The sequence below is a fragment of the Arachis hypogaea genome, chromosome 19 (genome assembly GCF_003086295.3).
Source record: "Arachis hypogaea cultivar Tifrunner chromosome 19, arahy.Tifrunner.gnm2.J5K5, whole genome shotgun sequence".
Classification (NCBI taxonomy): domain Eukaryota; kingdom Viridiplantae; phylum Streptophyta; class Magnoliopsida; order Fabales; family Fabaceae; genus Arachis; species Arachis hypogaea.
The window spans coordinates 103,727,222-103,734,819 of record NC_092054.1 but is presented as its reverse complement, the minus strand read 5'-3'; the positions used below and the strand labels follow the sequence as shown (position 1 = coordinate 103,734,819).

General features: G+C 41.2%; 1 non-coding gene across 1 annotated transcript; it reads right to left on the bottom strand.

The window, feature by feature from the left end:
• Window positions 1-4,099: 4,099 nt before the first annotated feature.
• LOC112781937 (small nucleolar RNA R71) lies at window positions 4,100-4,203 on the bottom strand. Its single transcript, XR_003192683.1, has one exon. It is a non-coding gene; the product is annotated as a small nucleolar RNA R71 (small nucleolar RNA).
• Between the last annotated feature and the right edge of the window lie 3,395 nt (window positions 4,204-7,598).

Below are 7,598 nucleotides of genomic sequence, written 5' to 3'. Positions count from 1 at the left end.
TGATCATATCCTTCTTCCTGCTGAGAATTTTGTCTGTTTTCCCTGAGCTATGTTCTGTTTTTTGTCTTTTTAGGATGGGTCGCAAGGGAAAGAAGAAAGCCAACCCCTTGGCTCGCCCTCCCACCCGTGCCTCCCAGTGACCAACTGGACACTTTCATCAATTCCGAGGCCCAAGAACAATATAAGAAGCTAGAAAAGTGCGCCTTTCATTATGAGAGGAAACTAAACCTGCCCGAGAAATATGCGGACGTGATACTTGACAGAATAAATTTTTTATCATTGGGGATTCGTAAAATCCGACCCGGTGGAAGTAAATGACACCAGGTTAAGGAATTTTACGCCAATCTCCTCAAGAGGGATGCCCAAACCGTTATTCTAAGAGGTTGTCACCCTAGACACCTCTAATACTGCTTTAGAGGCCCTCTTGGACATTCCGAATATTCCTCCGGCTAGGGACGCTTATACTCAAATAATGACGGACGTGACCACGGGCAAAATTTCGTTGGATGCGGTCCTGAAAAAGATTGGCCAGCCTAAGGCCAAATGGAAATACAACAAGGGAGAGTAGCCTGTACCCTCGAGCATTGCATGCACGGACCTGAACCCAGAGGCAAGGATCTGGCAGTAGATCATTGCCAATTACATCCTTCTGAGCACGCATGCCACTCATATCAGGATCCATGTGGCAGTATTATTATGGGCTATTTTGGAGGGGAAGAGGATCTCTATTCTTCTCCTCATCAGAGATTCGATGATGAAGGTGAACCTGCAGCAGAAATTCAACATTCCTTTCCTATCCCTCATCACCAGATTAGCAGCCTTATCTGGTGTAGAGAGACGTTGATGCCAAGGCATCATAGGCTAGTTTCACTAGCATTTTTATGTTAGTTTTAGTTGTTTTATGCATTTTCTTGAGCTTAAAGTAACCAAAAATGGTTAAATGAAGAACAAAGTAATGAACCATCCAAACAATATGATTTTGATGCAAATTCCATGAGTTTTAGTTGTATTACTTAAATGTTATGAATGAAAGATTTCTCATGAAATTTTGCAAGACTTTGATGCAATTGTTTGGATGATTTCAGGGAAGAAGAGGCTAAGCAAGGAAGTAACAAAATCAATAAAGGAAGCTTCAATATCACATGTGGAGTTTAAGTTCCAGTTTAAGCCTAAACTGGAGCTTAAACGCCAAAATCATGAAGAATAAGAAATGCTGGGATTGAAGTTTAACCTCCAGTTTGACCTCAAACTGGAGGTTAAACGCCAGAATGAAAAGCCTCACTTAAGGAGCATTCCACGTTTAACCTCCAGTTTGACCTCAAACTGGAGGTTAAACGCCAGAATGAGTATGCCACCCAGGGAGGAGTTCCACGTTTAACCTCCAGTTTGACCTCAAACTGGAGGTTAAACGCCAGAACCAGGAAGAGTACCAGGGGCCATTCCACGTTTAAGCTCCAGTTTGACTCAAACTGGAGCTTAAACGTGTTCGACGTTTTCTTTCACTCCAGGGTTGCTCTCTCCACCTCCACGTTTAACCTCCAGTTTGACCCCAAACTGGAGGTTAAACGTGTTCGACACCTCCAGGGCCACCATTCCAAGCTTCCACGTTTAACCTCCAGTTTGACCTCAAACTGGAGGTTAAACGTGTTCGACCTCCAGTATGCCTACACCCCTTTCCACGTTTAACCTCCAGTTTGACCTCAAACTGGAGGTTAAACGTGTTCGACCTCCAGGATGCCTCATTCCCTTTCCACGTTTAACCTCCAGTTTAACCTTAAACTGGAGGTTAAACGTGTTCGACTACATTACTCTCCAGGGCTACCTTCTTCCATTTCCACGTTTAAGCTTCAGTTTAACCTTAACTAAAGCTTAAACGTGCTTCTACAAATGGCCTCACTGGAAGTGTCTGGCGTTTAAGTTGCAGTTTAAGCTTAAACTACAACTTAAACGCCACTCTTGAAAAGGGTTTCTGGGCCAAAAATATTGTGATTTAAGTTAGTCTTTGAGCACAATTATTAACTTAAACTTACTTTGGTATGAAACCCAATTGAATATCATGGTTTATGGGATTGGGCCTGAAGGATTAATGAGTTTGAAATCTCAATTTAGTGAGTCATGTGTCATTATTTGATTATCACTAAGTTGGCTCAATAAATGTTACAGGACTTGGATCAACAACCTCATCAAGATTATGGATCATAAACCCAAGGCAAAAGGAAAGCAAGGAGAGGCCTCAAAGCCCAAGAAGCACAACTGAAGCTCAATATAGAAAGTGTATAAATAGGATAGAAGTTAAGTTAGGAAGGACTTTTACTTTCACTTTTAGCTAGTTTCCTTTTCTTTGTAATTGAATTCAGAGCTATGATTCACTAAACCCCTTTCATTGGGTTAGGGAGCTCTATTGTAATTCAATGAATCAATATTAGTTTATCTTCTTCTTCAATCTTTTCTCTTGAATTTTGTTAGAAAGCTTCTCGATCTAATTCCATTGAGTAGTTGTCTTGGGAAAGAGACTACTCATACTTGGAATCCTTCGGAGCCTTGGGAAAGGAATGGAGGATTCATGCTAGAGAAGCTTTCTCACAGTGGATTGGATTGGGGTTTGGATGGATATTGTGACATGTAATCCTACCAAATTGTGGTTCATGAAATTGTGTGGTATAATCAGTGATCAAGCATCATCTCTTCTTATGAACATTTAAACCAAGGGATTGGGAATTTGTTTGTTTTTAGAGAGCATTGGTGAGCCAAGGAATTGGGATCCAATCATATAAGATTGCCAAGCAAAATTCAATGAATGCATTGGTTGAGGAAGAGATTTACATGTTTTGATTCGGAGATTTCAATATCTCCTAAACCCAATGAATTCCCCATTTCTGATTTCCACTTTCACTTTACATTCTGCAATTCAATTCTTGCAATCATCCCCATTCCCTTTTAATTTCAGCAATTTACATTCTGCTCTTTAATTCATGCAATTTAAGATTCAGCCATTTAATTTTCTTGTCATTTACTTTTCCCGCCAATTTTACATTCCGCAATTATCATCTCAATTCTTGATTCCGCTCAACTAGAACACACTTCTAATCCGAATTGCTCACTCAACCAATCCTTGTGGGATTCGACCTCACTCTATTGTGAGTTTTTACTTGACGACGATAACCGGTGCACTTGCCGGAAGGAATTTTGCCGATCGTGCAATTTCCTAAATCGTAGCATAACTAGTTTATGTGCATCAAGTTTATGGCGCCGTTGCCGGGGATTGGTTTTCGATTGACAATTCTCAAATTGGAAGCTAACTAGATTGAGCAATTTTTTCTTGCTTTGTTAATTCTGTTCTAAATACTTGTTGAATTCTGCACTTGGTTACATGCTTTTCTTCTTTATGCCTTTAAATCCATGCAACTAACTCACTGACTCACTAACTGTTTGATTTAATTCCTCAATTGATCTAACCATACTCTTCCATTAACCAAGAGTATTTTACTTGTTTGTGTTTGAGCTGTGTTCTTGTATGACAGGTAGGAGAGGAGAGACATCAACTCCTCCATATACCGAACCGGAAAGGACCCTTCATAGACTTAGAAGGGAAGCAAGAGGGAAGAGAGTAGTGGGAGAAGAGGAATCTGAAGGAGAATCTGAGGACAATTTTGAGGAAGCTCTAGATCTCAACATGGATAGAGAAGTTCACAACCATGAGAGAGCTGATGGAAACAATGCCATTCCTGAGAGGAGGGTTCTTAGTTCATACATAAACCCAACCTCTGGGAATTGTGGTAGTAGCATCCAGAAACCACCCATTCAGGCCAACAATTTTGAGCTCAAGCCACAGCTAATATCATTGGTGGAAAATCATTGTTCCTTTGGAGGAAGTGCTAATGAAGACCCAAACCAACATCTCACAAAGTTCCTGAGAATTTGTGACACTGTGAAGTCCAATGGAGTCCAGGAAGATGCCTATAAACTGCTCTTGTTCCCATTTTCACTTAGGGACAAGGCAGCTAAGTGGCTGGAATCATTCCCAAGGGGGAGTCTAACCACATGGGATGAGGTGGAAGGCAAGTTTCTGGCACGTTTCTACCCTCCACAAAAGGTCAATAGGCTTCGATCTGAGGTCCAGACTTTTAGACAACAAGATGGTGAAACTCTCTACGAGGCATGGGAGAGATTCAAGGACTTGACAAGGAAATGCCCACCAAACATGTTCCATGATTGGGTGCAATTGCACATCTTCTATGATGGGCTCTCTTATGAATCAAGGAAGGCTGTAGACCATTCATCAGGAGGTTCATTGAACAAGAAAAAGACCGTGGAAGAAGCCATTTAAGTGATTGAGACAGTGGCTGAGAATGAGTACTACTATGCATCAGAAAGGCACAACACTAAGGGAGTCATGGAGCTGAACCATGTTGATACAATTCTAGCCCAAAACAAGGTGTTTGCCAAGCAACTAGCAGAACTTACCAGGCAATTAGAAACAAAGCAAGTGGCTGCAATACACACACAAGATCAAGAGGAAGTAGGCATTGAAGGAGGTGATTGGGAAGAGGCCAACTATGTGGGAAACCAACAAAGGCAATCATATGATCCACATTCCAATACTTACAACCCAGGCTGGAGAAACCACCCAAACTTTGGGTGGGGAAACCAACAAACCCAACCACAAAACCACAAACCTTACAACCACAACCAACATAACAATTCCACATACCAAAACTCCAACCAAAGATCATACCAAGCCACACAAAACACTTACCCCCAATCATCATACCATGGCCAAAGTAATCAACCTACCCAACCCAATCCGAACCAACAATTTCAAGATCAATTAAACCGGATGGAAGGAATGCTTGCAACCATGAGCCAAGATATAATTGAATTGAAGGCTTTTAAGGAAGAAGTAAATTCTAACTTGCAAACCAAGGAGCTGCAATCCAGAAGCTAGAAAATCAAATTTTGTATTTGACTAAGCAAGCCCCTGGGACAAGCAATTCTCATACTGTTAAGGCTATTGCAAGGGAGGAATGTAAGGCCATAACCCTCAGAAGTGGAAAGAATCTCAAGGAGATTTCAAGGGAAACCACAGAGGATGAAGCAAGGGAAAATGTGAAAGATAAAGAACAAGGACAATCTGTTACACCGTTTGCAACAAAAGAAAAAGAAAAAGAGGTCTTGAAGCCTTACACACCTAAAGCACCTTATCCTCAACGTTTGATGAAGAGTGAAAAGGATGGCCAATTCTCCAGGTTCTTGGAAATTTTCAAGAAGCTTCAAATCAACATTCCCTTTGCTGAAGCAATAGAGCAAATGCCACTCTATGCAAAATTCTTAAAAGAATTGATGACCAAGAAGAGAAGCTGGAGAAATGAGGAAATTGTGTTGTTAACTGAAGAATGCAGTGCCATCATTCAGCACAAATTGCCTCAGAAATTGAAGGACCCAGGCAGTTTCCAAATCCCCTGTATTATAGGAGAAGTCATGGTGGAGAAGGCCTTGTGTGATTTAGGGGCCAGCATCAATTTGATGTCGCTAACAATGATGAAAAGAATGAAGATTGAAGAAGCCAAACCAACAAGAATGGCCCTCCAATTGGCAGATCGAACTTTCAAATTCCCTCATGGGATAGTTGAGGATTTGTTGGTGAAGGTGGGAGAATTTATATTTCCTGCTGATTTTGTGGTGTTAGATATGGAGGAAGAAGCCAAGGCTTCAATAATTCTGGGGAGACCCTTCCTAGCTACTGCTGGAGCCATCATAGATGTACAAAAGGGTGAACTCACTCTTAGACTCCATGATGAGAAATTGGTGTTTAATGTATTCAAGGCAATGAGCTATCCATCAGAATCACTAAGGGAATGTATGAGGGTTGATGTAGTGGACATTGCAGTACAAGAAACTTTTGAGGAAACAATAAAGGAAGTGGCAGAGGAGGAGTTCACCAAGGATATTGAAGTTAGTGATATCAAGGATGCTGACACAACTATGCTAAGCAGGCCAGAGAAAGTGAAAGAAGAAAAGGAAGCACCAAAACCTGAGCTCAAAGCATTGCCCCCTAATCTCAAGTATGCATACTTGGGTAGTGATGAGAGTCACCCTGTTATCATTAGCTCGGCCTTGAGCCAAGAACAAGAAGAAGAATTGATCAAGGTGCTGCAAACTCATCAAGATGCCATTGGATGGACCCTAGCTGATTTGAAGGGGATAAGTTCATCCATATGCATGCATAAAATCTTGTTAGAAGAAGATGCTAGACCCTCCATTCAAGCTCAAAGAAGATTGAATCCCGTCATGAAAGAAGTGGTACAAAAGGAAGTGAGGAAGTTATGGCAGGCAGGGGTAATCTACCCCATTTCTGATAGCCCATGGGTTAGTCCCATCCATGTAGTGCCCAAGAAAGGTGGCATCACTGTGGTTCCAAATGAGAAGAACGAACTCATACCCACAAGAACCGTTACTGGATGGAGGATGTGCATAGACTACAGGAAACTCAATGAAGCCACCAGAAAAGATCATTTCCCACTCCCATTCATGGATCAGATGCTTGAAAGGCTTGCCGGACATGCTTACTATTGCTTCTTGGATGGATATTCGGGCTACAACCAAATAGTAGTTGATCCTAGTGATCAAGAGAAAACATCATTTGTTTGTCCATATGGAGTTTTTGCTTATAGACGCATGCCCTTTGGGTTGTGCAATGCACCTGCCACTTTCCAAAGATGCATGCTGTCCATCTTTTCGGACATGATTGAAAAATTTATTGAGGTCTTCATGGACGATTTTTCTGTGTTTGGGGATTCTTTTCCCAGCTGCCTACACCACCTTGCCTTGGTGCTTAAGAGGTGCCAAGAGACTAACCTAGTATTAAACTGGGAAAAGTGTCATTTCATGGTCACAGAAGGAATAGTCCTTGGCCACAAAATCTCTAATAGAGGCATGGAGGTGGACAGAGCTAAGGTGGAAATCATTGAAAAACTACCTCCACCAAGTAATGTCAAGGCAGTTAGAAGCTTTTTGGGACACGCTGGTTTTTACAGAAGGTTTATTAGAGACTTTTCTAAAATAGCCAAACCTTTGAGTAACTTGCTTGTCTCTGATACACCCTTTGTATTTGATAAAAATTGCATGCTAGCCTATGATCTTTTGAAGCAAAAACTTTCCTCTGCACCTATCATTGCCCCACCTGATTGGAACTTACCTTTTGAACTGATGTGTGATGCATCAGACCTTGCTATTGGGGCCGTGTTAGGACAAAGGAAAAACAATTTGGTGCATGTGATTTATTATGCCAGTAAAGTCTTGAATGCTAACCAAAAGAATTACACAACCACTGAAAAAGAACTCTTGGCAATAGTCTTTGCATTTGACAAATTTAGATCTTATCTCATTGGATCTAAAGTCATTGTCTTCACTGATCATTCAGCTTTAAAATATTTACTTGCTAAACAAGAATCTAAACCAAGACTTATTAGATGGGTTCTTTTGTTGCAGGAATTTGACATTGAAATCAAAGACAAGAAGGGTGTAGAAAACAAGGTGGCAGATCATTTATCAAGGATACCATGTGAAGAAGGAAGCACACGAAGCACACATGTAAATGA